The sequence below is a fragment of the Struthio camelus genome, chromosome 1, assembly GCF_040807025.1.
Source record: "Struthio camelus isolate bStrCam1 chromosome 1, bStrCam1.hap1, whole genome shotgun sequence".
In the NCBI taxonomy this organism is placed as follows: domain Eukaryota; kingdom Metazoa; phylum Chordata; class Aves; order Struthioniformes; family Struthionidae; genus Struthio; species Struthio camelus.
Window position 1 is genome coordinate 46,409,289 of NC_090942.1, and position 24,149 is coordinate 46,433,437.

A 24,149-nucleotide genomic window follows, 5' to 3' on the forward strand; every position below is an offset into this window, starting at 1 on the left:
TTTCTAATCATGAGTTAGGAATCCCACTTCAAAATACTGAAAGGTTTTTATAAACATTTCCAGCCTCTGTTTTCAACAATTTTTCAGTTTACACATGGACATGCCTTGTGAATTAGCTGCAGTTTCACTCAACAGAGGAATCTAAACAGAAGAAAAGAGAGGAACGTTATTTCAGAAGCAAACTTAATATAATACCAGTTAAAATAGTTAGGCTGCATATTGAAGTATTGCAAACATCTTCTTATTCATTGCTTTGTATCCTAGAAAGGTGGTGTGGAAGAAAGCTGTGGCTCGTTTGTTTATCCACTTGCTCATTGCAGAAGACCGAAATGTTCAACACTACCACTAAGAGTTGAAAAATAATTACTGAAGATTTTGATTTACCAGTAAATTATAATAACATGAGATCAGTTATTTGTCTAGATAAGCCAAAATTTGTGGGGATAGTACCAGAAGTTGTGGAAGAGCTCTGACCAATTTTTTTCCTCACTACCGAAATCTATGAAAAGCAAAATGCATCATTTATGTCCGACCAATTTATATAAGCACAGCGAATTAGCAATACCTGCATAAATGACCACAAACAGTATAGATGTCGTAATTATAGTTTCCTACTACAATTTATTCTGAAGTTAAAACTTTAAGATGAAACTTGTTTTGAGTACAGGGTTTCAAAGAATAAAAGAACTTAGCTTTCATAAAACTACAAGATTGATCATCAGTAATTCTTTTAATAACGATTTTACAGTTCTCATTTCCTTACCTCCATCAATGTAACGGAACGCACACAAGCTATAAAGGAGAAAGGCAGTGCAAACACAACAAACCATAATGAAAACAAACCACAAGGACCTACAATGCAGATCTAATAATAGGAATTATCATTTCGCTTTGCCACGGCATTCAAAGTTATTACAATTGCTACTCTTAAATGGAATAATAGTTACATTAATGAGAGTAGGATGATATTAAACAGACTCTTTCCACACTTTATTGGCAACTGATTCAAAGTAATGAGTCAAGTGATTGTTTATTTGTGATGGAAACATTTTATGTTTTAAGTGTTAACATAAAAGCATAGCTTCAGTAATAAAAGTCGCAATATTTATGTAAAAGCCAATTTTAAAACAAAATAGTTAAATAACCTAACTCTGAAAGTGGTGCTCACCTGTGAACTTGGCTTTAGTATTTAGCACAAATTTATTTACTGATCATTTAAATTTATTGTTTATTTTGTTTTGGTAATTACTAAATCCAATTTTCAGATGATTTTATTTGGTGAATGGTGTTTGTATTTTTGTTTCTTCCATTAATCTGTTTTGATTTAACATAACACTCTTCTCTCATTGTAAAGTTATTATCTGAAGAAAGACTCTTGCAGTATTTTGGAAATGTTTTTGATGTGGACACAGTTCTTCTCAGGCTATATGTATAATCACGTTTCTGTCTGAGTTTGCTGCAAGCTTGCTGATAATTTGTCTGTCATATGCTTTGAGGAGAAAATAATCAGTCTCAAAGCTGTCTTTTAGCTAAAGTGGATACATTAATTAAAAAAATACAATATACCAGCCACACTGCAGAAGTGAATAAAACCTTATTGAAGCCTCTGAGAATACAGCACTTGCCCATTTTTGCTAGTTTCCACATTCTGCTCTATACCAAGATGTGTTTCAAGAGAAGTAGTACTTTGAAAAGAATTTTGTTTGCATATTTTATTATTCTATGCAAACAATAAGAAAATATCTAATATCAGTCTTGCTCAAATATTAAAAGTAAATTATACGTATGGAGTCTAATTCCTACAGAGAAAAGCGTAAAGCGTATTTTTAAGATCAAATGAAGAACAAGATACTGTTCTTTGGTTTTCCAAGACCTTTGCTTCATCAGAAACAGAAACTTTTAGCTTTCTCAACGGGAAGAGAAATTTCACAACCTGTTTTTCTGCTCCCAGATAAGATGTATTTCCAAGACTGCTCTATATGTGTGGTATTTCAGTCCTGTCAGAGGCAAAGGGAGTTCTGCCATTGATTTTTCACTAACTTATAAAGCAACTACTGTCTTTGCAATCTGTCACATTATATAGCTAATGTAGCACAAGGGGTTGACAGCAATTGTTGCCATTTCCTGCCACACAGATATTTAAACTTCAAAGGCTGGAGTCTCGAATGCCGATCCCAAGAATGCTAGAGTTTTGTACCAAATATTTCTTCTTGAAAAAACAGATTTTCATATGTCAGAGGATTCATAATTAGAAGCAGTAACTAATGACAATGTTCAGAAGAAAGTCAAATTACAGAAAAAAGAAGGTTAAAAAAGCCACTAACCTGCCATTAAAGCAGGAAATACTTTCCTAATGGGTTCAACATCAATTTAAATTAAGCTTTGGGAAACAGACGCTGCAAACGACAAAAATGCTCATTGCACTTTGTCAGACATTAAGAAAGAAATAGGTTGTAGTTTATCAAAACTATTGAAAATGTTGATTGTTTTTTGTGACTGAAAGTTGTTGGTAAAATGTATCCGGGAAAGTGTGAAAACATACCTTCCAGTGACCCTGTGCTTGAGCGTGACAACACTGCAGTTGGTATCATTTTACATCAACATCTAGATGGGGCCACTCTGCTTCCATTCTGGTGCCCCCAGTCCTAGAAAGTCGAGGAAATAGCATTCATAGCTATTAATAGCATTAAATGGACAAGACAAATATAGGACTTGGCAAGAACCAAGCTAATTTAAGGAACAAAATGCAAATACTCCATTCCTTTTGTATCTTTAATTAACCTTTGTTGTTTCTTTGCCTGTTAGCTCACATGGAGGAAATTGTACTTGCATCTAACAGTTACGAATATTTAAACACAATCTAGAGAAAAGAAAGAATAGAACTTTAAATTCTGTTCTGCTTTGATTACTCTGAATTAAACTTCATAATAATAAAATATTAGCAATATCTGGTTTTAACATTGCTATAAACACCCTATAAAACATAGTCTACTATTTCTAGTTTGTCTAGGGTATATATACTTCTCCTGCAATAAAAAGTGTTAGAAACTATAAATAGCCTTTTCAATACCTTTTCCACATTTCCATTCCTTCAGACGGTGTAGTTAAGGACAGTGTAAACTTCTTAGAGAAAATAGATTAGGGAGAATGAGATTAGAGAAACTCTTCTGTCCTCCATAGACATCCCTCTAGGATGTCATTTTTAGGATATTTTAATGGGAAATCTCCACTGAAAGTTTACTAAAGGGAGAATACAATACAATGGTTGATACTTCTTTCAAAGTCTGTTGAAACTTGTACATTCCATATTTCACGTCAACAGAGAAAGAATTGCTTTGTCATATTTTTTTTCATAGTTAATCTTTTTATGGAACAGAAATTTTGGAAAATTTTAAAATTTGGAAATTTTAAAACAATTTATAGCAATTTTTTTTCTTTAAGTGATCGCAAACCCACTGTTACTATGTTCAACCATTTCTGACTTGGAGCACTTTGTTCCTATTTGGTGAATCAAACTGAAATCCGCCTTAATTCCAGTATTTGAACTACACCTTTCTAAGTGGCTGCTGTAGCTCAGAAATTGTCGGTTAGATGCTTCTCCCGAACAAGACTGCCCTCGTGTATACGATGGCTATCTATAGAGTATAGAATATATGATAAAATCTGGGCAGAGGACTCCAGTCCATTAAAAGAGGCACAGAAACTGCATCTTCCAAAAGTGACGCTGGTAGCTGATGAAAACATTCTATCCATTAAATTCAAGTGACTATATTTGGAAAACTAAAATATTTAATTCCTCTAGGAAAAGTAGAAGGAGAAAAATACAAAATGTCTCTCCAAACTGAAAAGGCATAAGATGCAAGACAACAGAGAGAAAAAAGGCCTTTTAGTCATTAGACAAAATAAATCAGAAAGGGTCTTATTATTCCTGAAATACAATAAATTGTTGATTAAGATTCTGTTTTCCCTCTTGTATTTTTTTCTCCTCACATTTTATGTTAGTATTCTGTATGGAAATGACCTCTATTTAGCTTTGGAACTACTGCTATGTTTCATCAAAGGTTTGGCGTGTCCTTTGGCACAGCCCCAAGCAAAACGTGGTGCCAAAGCTGTACCATCTTAGAAATAGTTTCACACTCCTAAAATGCAATCCCACTTTGCTTCTTTATTGCTTCAGGTTCATGAATTCTGCTATCAGTAATTATGATGCATTCCTCAGGTCACCTGCACCATTCAGCACACTGAGGATGTAGAGGGTTGACACCATCCATTTCTCACCCTTCCTTCCCTGCACCTTTTGCTGAAAAATGAGTGGCTACGCAACATTCACCTGCCACTGCACAATAAGACACTCGCAGGAGGCCATATGAGGTATCTTTTCTTTTTATGCTTGCATTGGCTTATAGTCTGAACTGTGATCTAATCTCAAAGATTCTGAAATAATTTTTAAGTCCCATATAATTTGCTTCGCTATTAACTCTTCTAAAACAGTCCCTGGACAGCCTGAAACCCTTGGGTGGTTTTGCGAGGTGGTCAGACGTGCTTAGTCCAGAATGTCGGTTTCAAGATAATGAATATTCATGCCTGACCTTCCTTGTACTCCACTCTGTTAATGGGGTTTAGTGAAACAATAGAGAATTAAACTGGCAAGCTTACTGGTTTCTGAAGTGCCCAGAGGGCATGATATTTGTCTGGATAGTGCCAGCAGTGATTAAAAAAAAATGCATAAAGATTGAGACGCTGATCTTTTGGTCACTTGTAGTGAAGCCATTGCCTGGATTTACTGACTGGTTGCTTCCTCACCAAGGAGCTAGCATTTCTTACTATTTTAAAGCCTGTCGGAGTTATTTCAGGGTTATTGATAAAAGCCTTTCAAAGTTGTTTCTGAAAAAAAACCCTAGAAGACGCATTTTCAAGATTGGGAACATATTTTGGACCTGTCAGCTTTGACAGTCTATGGTTAAAACACAGAGCAACAGAAGAAAATGAATTCCAATCCTCTGAATGAAGCTTGAGGCACGGAGCAGAAACAAGCAAGTCTGCATAGTGACTGATAAGCTTCCCAACTCCTTCAGGGTTTCTTATACAGCATTATCTCTTTAAAAAGTTCATTTAAGTAAGTAATTTAGGGTTGTGTTTTTTTTTTTCTCTCTAGATATATGGTCTGACAATTTTAAACAGTAGCGCAGCACTGCATGTCTTTGCCCCACCAGCTTAATCTCCTCAACTCACAAACACACAGACTTCAGCCACTACTGGGACACTTTAAGCCAGGTTTTTAATCAAATTCAGAGAAAGTAACAGAAATTTTGTTTTTCCTAACTTCTCTTCATTGTCCCACTGACACTTATGCTAATTTTGTGTTTCACCTGACTTTAGTTATTAGACGTCTGGGTTGGGAACCATTTTCAATGTTACTTTGTCCTGTACTTAGCACACAGGAGCTCTGAACTTTGACTATGCACATTTATAATAATAACAAAATAGTAAACAAGGTGTAGAATTATTTATCCCTTTATGCCCTAGACGGTGTTCAAAAAAAGTTGTTAAATTTGGAATTTCTATTATGCAGGACTAACACAGCCCTTGTCAAGAGCTACAGGACACTGAAATTAGTATCAGAAGGCAGACTTGAGGCTGAGCATGCTGCTCTTGTTTGTGTTTGTAGGACTGCCCTTGGGGCTGGATCCAGACTGCTCTAATATTCTAGGAAAGAAGACACTGGGTGCATATGGTGCCTACAGTGTCCTCCAAGGCATGTGTATCTGTTGCACGAGCACACCTGGACCCTGTGCAGCCTCTAGCTACTAAATCGATCTTTTTCCCTGGTGATATCAGGCAGAAGAGAGAACTCAGAGTTTTCCCTGCAGGAGCCCCGAGGCCCTAATGACATCTGCAGCAAGAACAAACCAACATCTAAGCGACATGAATTCAGGCTGAATTCAGACTGTTTTTAAGAACTGTGGAGATGCCTTGGTTTTGATGTCAATAGTTGCCAAGAATAGTTGCTTCTAAGGGTGCTTTGTGATGTACAGCATCAACATTGCTATTGGTCAGGAATCAGATTCCCATATTAGGTCCTGGACAATCACAGCTGCCTATGCCAAGTGAAAAGGAGTTGTAGAAGTTGCCTCAAATCTTTATTGATACAGGAGTGGATGATGACATCTAATATCAGCAAGGAAATAAGTGATTGAAGATGAGTGGATTAACTGAATGCTAGGGCACAAGACATGAGATACATATTGTTTTTATTACATTATACACATCAAGATATGAGGAGAGTCCTCATAGACTTGATTCCGTGTGCCAGTGTGTGCTTGCACAAACTGCAAGCACAGTTCTCCTAGTTCTCTGTATTTATATTGCTCTTGGTATCACACTCCCTGCTTTCCTCCTTCCTGAAGACTCCATACTACCTTTCTCTTACCATGCAGTCAGAAGAATTGTTAGAGATTTTGGTCATGTGATAGAAGCAAATGTCATCACATGACTCAGAAGTCTGGAGAGCAACCATCCAGTAGCTCTAGAAAAGACTCTCTTTAATCATAGTAAAAGCTGGAAGTGAGGGAGTAAGGCTATCTGCAAGATTTCTTATAGACTGCTGAAGGAGTCCAAAAAGGTCTAAATTCAGACACTCAGAATAAAGTATGTTGCTTACAAAGTGTGTCTAAACTAATGGTCAGCTATAAGAACCATAGTTGCCCAGTCCAGAGGCTTACTGATTTATTCCGAATGTCACATCAAGTAATAAAAGCAAATCTGAATGTTACTTCAGGATTAGTATTGGTTTATTAGAATATGTTGGTTTACTGGCAACAAAGAGGTCTTCTTACTCCATCCTATGATCTGAATTGGGCTTTACTTAGCCAAGAACAAGACTCATTAACTGTCTCATCATGCTAGAACAATGTATTTTGGCAATACTTTTACAGCTATCTTACTAGTTGTTTTTTCCTATACCTGGTACATATAGAAAGGGCAATTCAGACTGATGAAATATTCACTTGACATTTTGTATGGTCAGCTGATATTCAAACTTATATCAACTGTTTGGTCGTATATGAAAGAGTAACACCAAGCTGAGGAATTTATGCCTTTGTTCCTCAAACATTTGAGAATGTTCTTACAGCTCATCTCATGAAAGGTCTAATATCTATCAAACAATAGCCTTTGTTAATTTGCAGTAAGGCAGCATTTAGTTTATATACAGAATAAAGCTGTAGGTTGGTATTACTGGCCCAGGCGCTATACAAATGTAATCCAGGTCTCCAACAAAGTAACTTGTACAGCCTCAAGAAAAATGTGCAAATATTTTCCTTTCCAGCTGGAAAAACTGTCAATTAATGACAATGAAAATAAACTCTTAGGAAGCGGCATCCTGAAAAGTCATAGCCTAACGCCGTATTCCCTTTTGATGCAGCAAAAATACATCCTTTTGATCCATGGTGTAAACATTGTTATTATAGACTGTTTATTCTGAGTAACTCATTCTTCACAGTCAGAACTGACATTTCAAGTGATGCTTATGATCCTTTAGCAGATTGCAAAAGTCTAAGCAGAGCTAGGTTGTCAAAATCATGTCACCTTTGAATGTCCACGTGAGAAAAGTCCAATTGATGTCCCCATAGGCTATGCTCATTCCAGTTCACTGTAACTGGACTTTATTAATGTAGCTTTGTGCTGGGACAAGGTCTGAGAGGGAACAGTGGTCCAAGGAAGCACCTAAACAACAAGAGCTGGTGCTGTCTTCTTTTGCCACCCTCATGCATCTGGGATCACAGCCACTATAAAGAGCTGCTTCCCGTCTCTGCACAGGGTGGCCCATGGAATAGGCGACATTTTGCCTTGATTAACTACAATTACAAAGACTCACAAGCATTCTGGAAAAAGAGTCCCTACACTCAGAGAGGAAACAGAGATGCAGATGCAATTATTATCTATTCTGGGCTCTAAATATTATCTATTCTGGGCTCCTCAGGCTAAAGAATAAACAGCCATGCATGACTATGAGACCTACATCAAATTTTTGATGCTACCAGCACAAGATGCTACTGACGTGAAAAAGGCAAGCTGAGCTCCCCTGTGTCATTGATGAGGCCCAGAGATTAGTGAGAGGGCGCTGATCCTTCTTCCTAGAAACACTGATATATATATAGCAATACATGCAAATATATACTACTACCATCTGCATTTCAAAGGGGAATATTAAGATTTAGAATGATAATATTTATATTCATGAAGGCAATAATTGTATGTTATATTTTATACACAAAGCTCCTTTTATCATTTTATTAGAAACCTATGGAAATATTTTTCACTATTATTATTATTCCCCTCGCAAGATGAACCCTTACAAGCCACTATTGCAAAGTGGAACTTACCTACTCAAAGGGAAACATAGCTTGTTTTTAAAACATAATAAAACATTTAAATTCACATTTCCCACTAAAAGAACAAGCTGTCCTTCATGTACAAAAAGTGCCAACTTCATAAAATTAGACAATAAACCCAATTGGACTACTAGAAAGATCTGTGAATATAATCAAACAGGAATTTGACCATTCCATAAAAATAAAAAGTAATTTACGGGAGCTAAAAGCAATTAATGAAAAAAGGTAAAGTCACTGTGTGTATTTAAAACCTATATAAATGTTTAAAATCTTGCAAAAGATAACATGTGGAAAAGAGTTGAAAGCAACTGGGACTGGTATTTGTTGCCAAATTATATGAAAGTACACAGACATTTAAAGACAGTCAGCTTTAAAGGACTGTCTTTTTAATATCTGCTAAATGTGAGAATAGTTCCATAGGTGTGAGGTGGTTTTCATAGACTGTGATCCCTATCATTATAACTGAATGCAATAAGATTCGTGAATACTTTGGTCTTCTGAAAAATTTTGCAACTTTTATTTGCGGAACAAAAATAGTACAAAGTTCTACAGCATTTGTATTTTAATTACCAACAATACTGGGGAGGAGTTTCTTGACAAGTCATGAACTCACTTAAAACAGTCCATAAGCTCATTAAACAATTAATCTTAAAATACATTTTGATATATTTTCAATTTTATTTTCATGTAAAACTTAGACAAAGTGTTTCTTTATGTAAAACTTACATAAAGTTGTGTGTGTGTAGGATATAGCACAGAATAATGATGTCTTTAGAAGACAGAAGACTTTATCAAAAAGGCACAACACAAACAAAATAGCTTGGTCTTGTATGATGCTATCATCTTAAGCAGATATATCTCTCAGATGACAGTGTCTTCAGAGCTGTCTGATTGAGCTGTTGGCCCAGAGCTTGCATGCATGAGCCTAGCTATCATTCAGACACAGTTTAATCCCCAAGGAGACACCACATTGCTTCCTGAAATTTCATTTCCTTTTTTCCTATATACCAAAGGTGAGAATAGTAGGTAAAATGAGCTCAGATTCAGTGGATCTGGCAAGTCACACAGAGTTACTCATCTGTGTTGGGAGGTGGACTGCCTTTCTTCTCTTCAGCCCCTTATCGCAAATAAGCTTCTAAGTGCTCCTTGAATCCGTGTCACAGCTGACAAAAAAATGAAAAAAAAATCATACTCACAAAAGTCAAAACACTGTTTTTTTCAAGAGAGTTAGTAATAGAGAGTCTGTAGTTTTAGACAGTTTTCCTACTGTTGATGTGCACAAATTGACATTTTTTGTGCCTTCTGTGAACTGTTCACTCCTGGGACTTGTACTCCTTCCTGTGAAAGATCAGTACAGATTGCCCTATCTCTTCCTTTAATACTGTGCTCTTTTTAAGACTTTAAAGCATGAACTTGTGACTTAGTAGAGTCAGAGGTTGCTACCTGGGAGGCGGTGAGAGAGGGATGTTTGCTCAATGTCTGCTCTCTCAATGCATGAGCCCGTCGGCTCTGTGCTGAGGCCTCCTCTCCCTGGATATGCTTGCTAGCTGCCAGTAATTCGCTGCCTTTGCTATTATCTTTGCTGGAGCTCCTGCAGATACCCCACCCATATGGCTTGGACTGCTGCCACACGCTACTCCTTTGTGAAGGTATTTGATGACAAGATGAAGAAATGTTCAGCTGTATTTAGTAGTGTCAGGTCTTCTACGCCTGTGTTTGTTGCCCACTACCTGCTTAGCTTGGCATCCCCTTAACTTGCTCTGTGTATCATGTCGATGATCCAACCCTTTTTTGTCTTTTCTTTGGCTGTTTTTCGCCTCAGAGCCGTTCCAATATAGAGCTTTGTAGAAAACTTTTTTACCTAGAATGTTGAATGTAAGTACTTTCAATTATTTTTGTGAGTACAAAAATATCACTGAAGGAAATGGGAAATAATATTTAACAGAAAGTTTCATTACTCCCAAAGCAGGGAGAATGAAAATAGGGCTCTTCCTGACAAGCGCATGCATGTGTTGTTAATTATTCATCAGTGCAGTCGTCTGAGGTAGGTAGATGAACAACCTGGACTTACCTAGCATCATAAATTCAGAGTTACTAAATACTGCTTTAGAAGCACATAAATAACACTTTGTACCATCTAAAAAGTTTAATAGCTTGCTATTGTTTAATTAATATAAAACTACTGCATTTATTAATCATGAGATTTAGGCAAGTTCTACATCAAATTCAAGTAGTTGAAAGCCAAGAGCCATTATGAAGAAAATGAACATGAGTAAATTAGGAATACTATACAATGACAATTAGAACAAAAAATTGACTGGTTTTTCAGTAGCAATAGGATTCCCAAGTAGAATAACCCTAAACTACACCTAAAACTGGTAAAGACCTGCCTTATAATTGTACACTAAATAATTAGAATAAGTCCAAATCACAGCATTTATCTGATTTTCTTAAAGTTTAAAGTTTTTTGGTTATTCTCTGTAAAATATTCTAGCAGTGAAACATCAGTGAAATATTGGTGAACTATCTGTAGTCCAGGATGGCCTGTGGTAGATTTTTCTCTTTCCTTTGTCAGTTAAAAATAAAAGCAACTCACCAAAAGCAAGGGTAATAACTTACAAAACTCGTGAGAGAGGAAAACAGGTTTTTCAGTTCTAGCAGCTAAAATGGTCTATTGATACGATATTTGTTTTTAATGTTATGATTTTGATTTTTTGTAACAAGTATTTCTGACAGGACTTTATGAAAGAATGGAACAGCTAAGTTAAAGAATTAAGTGAAATTAGGGATTTATATTCACTAGGAACACCCCATTTTCAAAAATACTGAATTTCCTCCATTTCAGTATGGCATCTTTCATGGACCATAACATCCCAGTTATATGCATTATATGCATAATTCTGCATAACTCAGAACGTCAATGTGAAGATCCTGATGGCTCTTTCTGAGTTTAAAAACTCACACGTCTATGAAGCAACTTTGATGACTTGGGTTTGGAGATACTGGCAAAATAATCATTACATTCACTGCTAAAAGTAGCTCTGAGTGCTCAGCTATCTCAAAATTAGGCCATACCTTTGAATTCAAGATGCTAACTTTAAGGCTCCTACTTACGAAAAAAATTAACTGTCTTTGCAACTAGATTTTACAGTAATCTTTTTCCACTCCATAAATATTTTTGTGACTCCTTATTCTTGTTTATATTGCAATAAAGTTGAGAATCTTGCAGTCATACACAGAAAGAGCTATCATACCATTTTTAGCTGAGCATTTCTTTCTAGAATACAATAGCACAAAGTTCAAGCCTCTATAATCAATCAGTTACTCCCCTCCCCCCTAAAGGACATCCTCAAATTACTTCTGGGACCCTGGAAAAATTTCCCAAAAGAATTTTGTCCAAAGGAGGCTGACAAAAATTCGGTGATTGTTTTTCTGACAGATTAATATTTTGTAACAAGAAAAGCTTCATCAGAAAATTCTTGTTCAGTTCTACTTATAGTAAACATACACAACAGTTGCGAACTCAAAGGCAAAAGGAATACGGAGAGTAGTATCCTAAGACAAATAAAACTTCTTCTGTGTATTTTTGCTGAGGAATCTATTTTCATCTACGAGAAGATAGATATTCTGGCATACTGAAGCTTTTAAGTCCCGTTCAATATAATCGTATATATTGTATGTGTATGTATATAAAAATAAAACCCTTTTAATTCTTTTACTTTTTAAAATTTGCTTCTTATGGTCATTCTTTCCATCTGAGTTTATGACAACTGTATAAAGACTTCAAAATACTATGCTGTCAGTGAGTTTTCTGTTTTGTTTTTTTACTTAGAGAGTATGTAGGTATGTATGTGCCTCTGAGACTGAAGATGATAGCTGGACTTCAAAAGCAATTTTATAATAAAAATATTGAGAAAAAAAGACAAGTGCATGGCAGTTCCTTTGTCATTTTGCATTCACATGTAGGTGGGCCTTCTAAACTACAACGCAAGAAACTAGATATTAATCCACTACTATCAGAAAATCTTGGCTGTGGGAACAGTCTATTTTCATTCTGTGTCCAATTATGAAGATTAAATACTGGTAGTCCAAAAAGGTAGACGTTCTCTTTTTCTTTTCAAGTCCAATTCATCAAACATTTCTAGATACAGAACTGTCTTAGGCTACTGAGAGAGAAGGCAGTTTGTTTCCTGTGGTGAAATGTATAGTGTATGTATGTCAGCCTCTAGGCTGAAGAGGGATAAAACCAACAACTTAGGATGGCATAAAATAAGAGAAACAGCCAAGAAACTAGCCATTATACCTAGGAACTGATTTCCCAGGGATGGGAGAAAGGCATAACAAAATACCACCTCCCAGTTACCTTAAAATTACCAGGACAAAGCAAATTACTTTGCTGCGGGGAGCAAAAAAGCAAAAGCTAGCTCTTTGGGAAGAATAGAGTAGCAAAAGCTAGCTTTAACATTCTGTGTTTCAAAATAAATAACTCACTTTATGATAAGTTTCTTTAATAATTCTGTTTGCTTCACAACATGCAGCTGTTTAATGAGTGATAACTTCCATAATGTTCCTTACTTCAATACAGTCATCAGCCTGTAACAAAGAGCTACAGAGAAGAAAAACAAAAATCACAGAAAACAGAAAAACATAAATGTTTTGTGAGGGGGGAATATAAAAAAGATTCAACATTAATATTGGTAGGTAGCAGATTTCAGGACCCTTAAATTATCACGTAAGTGTCATGCTGTCATTTTTCTTCTGTGTTTTTTTACTGCCTCATTCAAGCTAGGATTAAAACAGAGCCTAATGATAAATAGACTAGGAGGCTTTCAGAAATCTGTGTGCACTTAGAGTGATCTTAGAAACTGTACGAACTGCTAGGATTGTTAATTTCTTAAAATCTATTAGCAAGAAATTCAAATCCAGGTCCTGAGGTATGTACTCTGGCATATTTCTATTGAGTTTTTGTCTTTGTTCCGTGGACAAACTGAACAATGACCTGTTATGAATCCTCAGGAGATGAGTTATTTAGTGTGTTTTCATGATAAATTGCATAATTATTTCATTTCTTCCACCGAAATGATGTGGTTTTATGTGTATGGTCGTGTTAAGAAAATGCACACTGCTGTCACAGCTAGCTGGAAGGGACACGGCTGTCTAAGCGAAGTGCACCTTCCCTTTGTGGGAATTTTCTCTTTTTCCTTGTAACAGACAAAAGCATATCTTCAATAAATGTGAATATGAATGGATAATTGAATTTTCTTCCTTTTATTCTGCTCATTCTTCCAGAAATTTTGTTGTTGAGATGAAAAGCTTCATTCAAACTCATATTTTGTTAAAATAAAAGACAACTTGATTAAGAGTGGCAAATGTGTGCGAGTGGGTAGACTGCAAAGCACAGATGACAGATATTAAAAAGAGGAGAGGGTGGATATTTCTGTTTTCTTTTTTCTTTTCCTAAGGTAGTGTGTATTAACCTTACATTTTCATCTTAGGCTATCTGTTCTGCCAGGGAATGGCTGTTTTTAAAAATTAATTTACAGGACTATGTAGCTATATTTCCTCAACATTTAAGCAATAAATCAATTATATTTTGAGCTTCTCTCATAAATTTGTTAGTACTATTTAATTATTTGAATAGTATGAGACTTTCTTTCAAAACAGAACATAAGAACAAATGGGGGGAAGGGGTTAAGCATTCTTGACAAGAGTCCAAGCTTTTGAATTTTCTACATTATTTACCTGTGATTTTGCATCTCTAATAACAAGGAAGCAACATTACTATGGAGACTAAGTATCTTTCCAGTTAATCTGCTTCCCTTAAAAGTTTAGACTTCATCCATTTTACTCACTGAACAGTGAAACTGAGAAGTGAAGATAGCGCAGCCTAGATCAAAGAAATAATGGGGAAAAAATTATGCTCTCTGTCCTGAGGTATCCCTTGAAGCACGCACACTCATTGTAAAGCAAGATAGATCAGAAAAAAAAGGGTAAGTAAAAAACTGGCCTTGGGCACCCTTATGATTTATATAGGTTTTATATATGGCTATATTTTGTTCTGCTCAGTGAAAGATAAAGAGAGTACAAAGCACTTGGCATCTCAGTTGGTTGTTCTTTGTGTAATTGTTCCCCACCACCATTCCCTACTCAAGGGAAGGGAGCAAAGGTTGGACTTCTGGAGGTATAACTCAGGAGACGAGACACTGAAGGCTAAGCTGAAGAGAAATTTGAACAGAATTATTTTAAAGGGTGCTCAATACAACTTTCTCTGTAAGAAATTTTGGCAGAAAGAGGAAGAAGTTCCATTTCTCTTTGTACCTGGAGTTGTCAAAGACTCTTAACCATTGTTACGCCAGCGCTCAAAATCATAAGAAAAATTTGAAATTGATAGCTACATAATTTAACATGCAGACTCTGTCTGACTGATGGAATTGGAAGATACAAAACTGGACTTTTTTTTTTTCAAGCACAAAAGGTATAGCTGAACTTTTAAAACATGGAACCGAGTTGTTGCCAAATTCTCTTGATCCTTGGATTTAGGACATTAAGAAAAATACCAGCTCAGAAAAGCTCACAGTAAAACACAAGCAACAGGGAAGGACAGCATAAATGATGCAGTCTCTCATACTTTACATCAGTGGGTTCACAGTCGGTGCCTGTAGCTATCCTTTTTTCATTAGTGTAGCAAAGAGAAGAGCTGGAAAGACATCTCTGTACTTGACTAGAGACTAGGTTGTCTTAAGAGGCTAGAGGTACTTTTCCATATCTCTAAGGTTTTATCGAGCTAGGTCAAGTGAAAACTTCTTTTTCTGCTGTTCATGCTACAACTACCTAATAAAGTAATTTGCCCTAGCAGCTTCATCCAGCTCCTTCAGAAGGGGATCCTTGGCAAACCTCTGTAAGAGGGACAATACCAAGTAATACATACTCTGTTTGGTGAAAAAGATGTAATGATATAATAACTGGTATAACTTCTTCTGTTTACGCACCTGCTGAAACTATGGTTAATTCTACTTCTGACTAGATCCAAAGATACAGGAATTCTTTTGCTTTCATATTTTCTTTTTGACCTCTAAATCTTCCACTCTTGAAAGCTACTAATTCTGCAGGGCTGGATCCAATAAGAACCTTTGCCTACAATCCTGTTTTCCTACAAATGAGCATTCTTTGGAGAAAACAAGAATACAGTCCAAACCACTAGCACACTGAACAGGAGCTGAGTTTTTCAAGGGATCATGTTAGTCCCAAACAAGGCAAGCTCCAAGCAGGAACACTAAGATCCCTACTAGTTGCTATCCTAGTGGTTGCTATCATTCAAAATGGAAAGATGCACAATCACCAGTAAAAGTCAGAATAACAGCGTGAAGAAGAAATTGTCTCCCTATATCACCGTTTAACTCACAACAAAACCAATAGGGTCATCTTAGAAGCACAGACATATAGAAAATAGACAGTAAACCAATTTGTGATAAAGTGGAGACACGTAACTATGAAAAAAGAAGAAAACCGTCTGTAACCCTGTATGTAGCCTCATTACCCCAATAGTAAAACCAGTCATTCCTACCAGATAAATTTTTAGAACCCATCCTAGGGCTAATCCACCCCCAAAGCTGTTTCATCTCCACTTCCACTTCATCCAGAACACAGATGTTCTAGACGGATCTGATTAGCAGAAAGTGGCACAGGATAAGACAGAAAGGAAGGACTGCTCATAGGCATTTTTTTGAGGAGAAAGTGATATGAGATGAGATGTTCTTGAAGAAAGGCGATAGGCTCTTTCTAAAGAAAATCAAAAGAATAATTTATCTGTCCACCTTCTTGAAAGTCAACTGCAGAACTATCCATGCAGAGGAATAGAATAGAACAGAACAGAATAGAATAAAATAGAACAGAGAAGCCTGTTGACCTGTTCTTTTCCTGCATTAGGGACCTGGAAAAGCTCTGTGTCAGCAGACCAGCTTGCTGCTTCTCTTAAGTTTGGGGGCTGATATCAATTAGATAAATGGAAAGGCTCGTATGCTATCTTCTTGGAGCAGTAACTAGAAAGTCTAAAAGAGTCAGAGAATATTTAAAAAAGAGTTGGTTGCGGACTAGCTTAGAAAAGAAAAGCATTAAGCTTGGTAGTGCTTTGTGCTGATGAAGGAAAATAAAGGTATTTCTTCAGCTGCTCCATACATACAGATATATTTATACCTGTTATGTATCCTTAGCTGAAAGAACATATGGTTAAGAGGCTATGTTTGTTGACAAGGAGCTCTACAAACATTAATTTTATCTTAAATTCCTGTGATCTCCCAACTTTGAAGTGAAAATCCTTTCACCTATTATTGCAGAAACATAAGAGAAGCTTGCAGTATCATGACAACTAACTTTAACAGCTCTTAAACGCTCTATAATATTTGCATGCATATGGAACGGAAGCTGAAGCAGGAACTGGGACTTGAGCTTCTCCAGATATATGTTCCTGTGAGTCGTCCTGTAATGCGATCTTGTTGAGTAGACAGTATCAAGTCATGTAGATTATCACATGCCTGACTTCTAACCGATCTGTTTGATTCACATGTGTCCCAGGTTACAGATCAATGCCTAAGATGGCTTTTTTGTTTTGTTGTAAGTAAAATGTTGCTGTCTTTAAACTGAAAGATCAGTCATAAGATATCTGTGGAAAAGTCAGTTTTATTGAGTATGACCGTATGCTAGCAGACTAATGAATGTTCAAGTTGACCTTGGCTAAAAGACCAGTGCACCAACATCTAAGTATAATCTTAATGTCAAGGGAAGTATTAAAAAAACCAAAGAAGTTCAGGCTGTTGAAGCAGTGGATGAAGCTAACTTTAAAAGAATCTTCCTAAGGTGCAGGACACCACCCAGGAGCAGAATCTTAGCTATTCTGGCCTGATTTAGTTGTAACTTCTATGGTTGGTGTTGAGAGGCTTAACACTTTCAAAATGCTATCAAAACTCCACAGCAACTACATTCATCTGCTGAAGACTGCTGTTGTGTATACACAATACCTGTGCACCATGGTGTTAAGCACCCATACTGTCTGTGTGGCAATGAGCTTCTCTCGCGTGACCATGTAGCATGTTCTAATTTCCATTAACTTTGTATATATCATTTCTCAGTCCCCTCCTACTACCTTCTCTGTCTCAGAAGACTAAGCTTAGAACAATTTTTACCTTTCAAATCACTACTGTGTACTCTTTTCTGCCTCATCAGCTTGTTCTCAAAAAACAGACCTCTATCTTATGCCCTCTTCTTTCCATGTAGCTCTTGGCTAGCCACAGGACAGTGAGGCTAAGCACTGCTACCTTAATGCTGACCCCTCTAGAAAAACATTGCATCTGAACTGGAACCATTAGCACTGACTCTGATTCCTTCAAGCACTTCATTAAAAGTGCTTATTTACTATCATGTTATTCGGATCTTGGGTCCAAGCTGCCCCATTATTAATACTGAATACAAAATAGTTTGCACCCAGTTCAGATCTGAAGTGAACCAAGTAGTTTCTTTGCTGGAAAAATCTGTTATAGAACAAAGAATAATTTCTGCCAGCATCTCTTCCACAGCAGGCATTGATGTAAACTGGTTCATGTAAACCCAGTTCATATATTCTGACCCCAGAACCAGGTCTCTTTCCCTGGCACTCCTGAGTAAGATGGTATATATCCTTTGTCTTGAATGACCCTCTGTCATAACACATATCAAGGTACAGATAAGAAGTAAATTAAAGGCCTTGTACCTGTCCTGGGATCCATGAACTACAAAACCTTTTTGAAAATAACAGGTATAGTAGGATGCAACATATCGTCTGAGCCATGCATCTTAGGCTGGAGAATCATGCTTGACTGTGACCAGAACGATTGTCATGAGCAAGACAGAGTGAATGACAACATATAGTGGATCTGGATACTGCGGTCTTACCCTACTTGACTGCCTGTCACACTCTTTCATTCTCTCCCCTGCCCAGTGTTACATTAACTAGATTTTAACCAAGCCATGGTTTTCCCAATCTAAATGGTTTCTGTACAGAAACAGCATGTGTGATTAGCCTTCTGACTGGTGGTTCTGTCTCATGTATATTAATTGGAGAATTCAGGACATTCAGGTATAGTCCAGGTGCTATCAAAATATACAATGAGCCTGTACCAGTTGCAGCTTGCAAGTAGCAGGCTTCTTTTTGAGAGCTCAGAAGTTCAATTTTGGACATTCACCCACGCACACATATATACCCAATTATTTGTTACCTGTTAGCATTTATAATCGAAGCTATTTTTTCTCCTATGACACCAGTAGAGGCAGATATCATGAAGTCTTCCCAGCGACACATATGATAGCAGTCTCAGCAGGTCCTTCTAGAAATCGACATCCAATCCAGTCCTCCCGCTATTCACCTATAGAGCTCAGATGGCCTGTCAGTTTTGCAGATGTGTTGAATACATGTGTGGGATTCAGCTGGATGTTAAGACTAAACATAGGTGTCAGCAAAGAAACTAGATGTCCCATTATAGTCAAAGGGGATTAGTATGGAAATCTATTCAATATAGCAAATGAGTCTAAAGAATCATTCAGCTAGCCAGTCATCAGATATTAAGGTAAGATGAGTTAGATGAGTTGCTCTCTACAGTCCCTCATTGCGTTAATTCTATGCAAGTGTATTACTCAGAGCTGCTGGTAAGTGACCTTTTTCTCAACAGCTAATACTTCCCTACTTGTATCCTTCAGGCCCTCTTTAGGAGGAAATGATCACATACACTCATGCTCTCTTCTTACTAACGGAAACTGTGCTCAGGTTCCTACCCTAGTGTCAGCATTTATGTATCTCCTACCACCTTATTCTCTCTGCACCTGCTTTGTTTCTTAAATTTTTCCTTTCCCTTCCTCAGCTCTTTGCAGCACCTTTCCTCATGTAGCTGTGGTCATTTCTTCTAAATTGAACTCCAACACAAAACATTTGGCAAGTTATTATGAAATAGGGGATCTTCACAGTCCCTTATCTTGCAATCAAAGGAAAAAAGAATACATAAGACAAATGTATTATGTATCTTGGCACACTGTGAAGCTGAGTGCCACAGAACCTCCAAAGTCAGCCACCTCTGGGTAACTGAATCAGGTGGGAACTGAGTATTCTCTGTGGCATGTGTAAGAAACCCCTGAGAAACCCATCTTGCAGTTCTGGAGGCAACGTACTAGCACAGTATTCTTGGATAAGAACAGTTAGAAAACTCCCCAAAGCAAAGACAGCCAGATAGTACAGGTCATGCAAGGCCAGTTGTGGTTCTGTCAGTGGTGTTGCCCTGATAGATATCACGGAATCCATACCACCATATGCCAAATGGCTGAAGTTTTACCCAAGTGTTTAAGGTGGACTCCCATTTCACTTGTGCTGCTGCTGTGCTCTGGTACTCACCCTGAATCAGTCAAAAAAGCTGCACAACAAACATATCATCAATGTTCAATATCCTACCACATCAACCTACTAGGATAAATCCTTTGTCCTTTCTGTTACCAAAAAATGATTACCTAAAGACCTATCCTGGGATTTCTCCTCTCAGCCCAAATTATTACCAATTCTTGATATCACTGATTTTTCCTTTATATTCTTACTGGAATTTTCAACTGATCCTCACTGTTTTGGACCTCTTCCCATCTGTATACAAGTTTGTTCACATTTCTTGATCTGCTCCTCTTATGCTTGACCTATATTTTCTGGTGTCCCAAATGTCTGTTTCTGAAGGAACTAGGTAGCATATATTCATCAAGAGCCTACCTTATGAATATCATTGCAGTGGCTAAGAGATGTCAATGTTAGGTGTATCCTGATACTGTTGAATGAATCATTTCCTTTTACTAAAATAGACTAGATACTGCATGTAAGTGTCAGTTTTTTACCTGGATGTTTGGCAGTATTAGAGTTGTAATAATATCCAGATGCATAACTTTGCCATCCCAAACTTAATCATCTCCAGAATTAGGTAATAGTATTTTTGTTAAATTTTTCTGTACTCTAAAATAATTTTAGGACGTTTGCTTATGGTGGGAATAATCATTTGTTCAGTGTGACGACTTGAAAAAGGATAGTAGAATAAGTCTCTTGATAAATATAATTAAACATTGTATTTTTCATTAAGCACATCCTCTTGTATTTACATAAAGATTATTTGCTTACCAACTCTTATTTAAAGAGTAGGTTGTTATCCTTTTTGCATGCTCCTGAGTTAATCTCCATGGGATGGATTCTGAAACCTTGATTCACATGGACACTCTTAAAATAAGCCTTTATCTTTACTTAATGACAAAATCAGACCTTACAGGTTTGTTCGTACAGTAAATGTTTATGCTGAACCATTCCTTAGTTATATATACTGTCAATACACACTAGCAACATATGTACAGAGTATATTTGAATATGAATTTTACTTACAAATATCTTTCATTTTGTAAGTACATTTGAAGTCATTAATGTTTCTTCACGAATATATTTAATATTCACTTGCACAGAAATCTCAGCTCTGCATTCCATACGACTCTGTTGTTCAGTAAGCTGTCTGTTTTATGTGCAAAAGCTGCTTTGTAAATTACATATGAGTAACTGTATGTTACAATGGTTTAATCAGTAATTACTTGCTTCATATACCGGAAGTACATTCTGTTGGTTGGTAAATACCAAAGAATTAAAATCAAGAAGTGATTAGTATCTGAAAGCAATTCTGTGTGCTACATGCAGTGAAGCTCTGTCTTTTCAGCCATTCTCAAGAGGCCTGCCTTTGAACTTACTCAAATACACATTACCTAAATATTTAGTGCTGTTTTTGTTAATAAGTAACTGCACAGAAAAATTCATAACAGTTAGAGTATGGACGATCTTTCTTATAACACAAAGTCCTTTGGCGTGTAGCAGAATATGCAAAGGGAAAGTTAGTTCAGGAGGTCTGTTAACTAAAACAGAGGACCAGATATCTTCATCTCTTGTTCCTATTCCTGTATCTATTAATGAGGTGCTTTGTAACCTTAGAGAAGTCTCTGAATCTTCTTTCTATTTTACCTATCTGTTTAAACTATAAATACATTCATTATCTGGCTTCTGATGGCATCAGAACATCCATATCTTTCTACATGCCCATCTCTAATTAAGGCGAGTGCAGGGAACCCTAGAACTTTATAAAGAACATGAAAATAACAAAATGTGTTGCAGTGAGACAGCAAATGTAACAAATGCATTTATTTAATGATTTATTCATCAGACAAGGCTCTTGCCCTCTGCTTCTTCCTGGCGCTCGCCTGAAAAAAGAACTATGAACTTCCTCACCCTACTTCAGTAAGAGTGATTTTTTTTTTCTCTTGCTGTTCAAGATGACTTCTGCTCCTATTGATTCATAGAGAATGTCCACAAATACATACATACATATATATATATGTGTGTGTGTGTGTATGTGTATAGGGTTAAGGTTGAGGTCACCCTCATTTGGGCAAAGCCTGTGAAATGCCTTTTCCTACCTATATGCTTGTCTTTCTATCCGTGGAGTATTCTGATAATTACTGAGGATCTGAAAGTTGTAGCAAAAAGGAGGAAATATTCCTGCAAATAGCATTTAAATTTTGAATGTTTGTGTCATTCATGGTGTGTGCTTGCTTTGATTCTGTTGGTAATATTGCTGGGTCTAGGCACTCCTTGAGCTTGCCATCCACCGTGTCACATATCAGTTGAGAGGGTGCTAGAAGAACTGCTATGGCATGTTTCAGATTGTCCTAAGACATCAGCACAACAGCAAGCACCCTCTAGACACCCAAAAATATGCTTGCTCTGCTCTTTACTCCCAACAGAGACTGCTATAGGTTTCTTAAATGTGCATGAGAATTTGAAAAGCTATCTTAAATGCATGGAAGTATCATTTTATTGCAGAGCCAGGAATGGGAAATAGGTGTTCTATTCCTGGGCTACTTTTGTAATTATTGTACTCTCTTGGGCAATTAGATGAAAGTGTAACTTTGATATATCTGATATATCCAACTCCAACAGCTCATTACAGTTACAGCTACTTGCTTTGGAACTGAATTGGATTGTAGGTGTAAGTGAAAAGTAACTTAACTCTATCTCATTTTTTCTATTGCAAACTTTACAAGTACAAGTAATTCCTTCCAAAAGAAATTGGATCATATATTTTTAAATGTACTGCAAACTACGCAAATATTTAAAGCTATATTTTCAATCACTTTTTAATAGAACTATAGATTTTCTCTTTTCATAATAGTGAAATTACCGTATCAATGAACAAGTCTTCATTATTCCCTTAATGACCTAGCTTCTTAACTACATTGTTTTTTAAAGCCATATTATTTTATATCATATTTCTCTCCCTCCTCACACTGAGATATCTAAAATTGATTTATTTTTACATTAAAGTTGTTCAGGAGATTAATCTATAATGCAAACCACTATTTTGAAGACATTTATAGGGTGATGTGAGAGGAAGAGAGCAAGTTTGCATATTTAAATACAGGGTTTAGAACACCCTTCTGTTTTTATTCACATGTTCTGAACATGTTTGCCATGCAGACGTTGTATACAAATAAAAGGGAAGGAAAAAGCTTACTTCAGGGTTACCTTGTCAGACTTAACCTTCAAGTAGCTAGATTATGTGTGTACAAGTGACTTGGTCCACTGCATTAATGACGTTTCAACATAAAAGTATGGGTTAAAACAGCTAGACATAATAAACATGTTTTTCGATGTAAGTAATTTTTCAGAATTATCATGTAAAAAATTTATACAGTATGATTTTAGGAGAAAAGCAGAAAGTCAATGTATTATTTAGGCTGATTAGCAGAGAGATAATCAATCTGGCAAATCAGTAGGAGAGCTAAGAAAAATTCTGCTCTATTTATAGCGAGGGCTCCAGAGAAAGCGCTGCTCTTTTACATGAAGCAGCAAAATTACAACTGCAGAACAAGCACTTTGTGAGATCTATGGCACTTGGCAGGAAATGGAAACTGGTTCAAAGCCAAGGATAGAGCAGCAAAGGTGCTGCTGTTTAGGAGAAAAGACAAAAAGCAAAAGGTACTAATATACGAAAAGTGCAAAAGCCTGGGTAGCATCTGAGACATAATTTGAACTAGAGCATGAAGAAGGGCACTGTGAAGAAAATGAAGTTAAAACGGGCAGACACTGGGACAGGTTTTGGGGAAAAACAACAGAGAACCAAACAGGCATGCAATGTATTCCCAGCAGCAAGCAGACAACATTCTCATGGGCAAGGTGTCACAATATTTTCCATCAGCAGCAAGTTGCTAATATTTTGTTCAAAGATTAGGGATGCTGGTCTATGAAATTCTGGTTTCCAGATGTTATTTTTCCTGAAATAACATGAAATGAATGAATGAAATGGGTGGCTGTTGGCTGAGCTGTAAGCAAGTGTGAAGCTGCAGAGGTCGCACTCTGTTTGCATACAGAAAAGCTCATTCTCAGTTCCGCCAGCCCTCATACGTTAAGAGTTTGGCAGAAATAGCATTAAATAGTGAGATGAGTAGGAAGCCATCCCCACTTCCTGTGTTCTGGCTAGAACATGAGAAGCCAGCCAAATCTGAACCTCAGCCCTTACCTGAATGGAGTCAACAGATCGATTAGCCAAAATGCAGTCATTTGAGGGATCAGGAAATGCTGCCCCGATGTGAGCGGACATATTAGTGCTGCCACTGCCATCTCTGGGAAGAGAACCAAACATAGACTGTATAAATTAAAACTGCAAGGAGAAGTGA

At 36.8% G+C, this 24,149-nt stretch overlaps 1 long non-coding RNA gene across 1 annotated transcript; it reads right to left on the minus strand.

Annotated features, from left to right (window-relative positions):
* On the minus strand, positions 1–24,040 carry LOC138065774 (uncharacterized). The gene is made up of 3 exons (XR_011138847.1): positions 23,993–24,040; positions 2,543–2,645; positions 1–141 (listed from the first exon to the last, which is right to left on the minus strand). It is a non-coding gene; the product is annotated as an uncharacterized lncRNA (long non-coding RNA).
* Between the last annotated feature and the right edge of the window lie 109 nt (positions 24,041–24,149).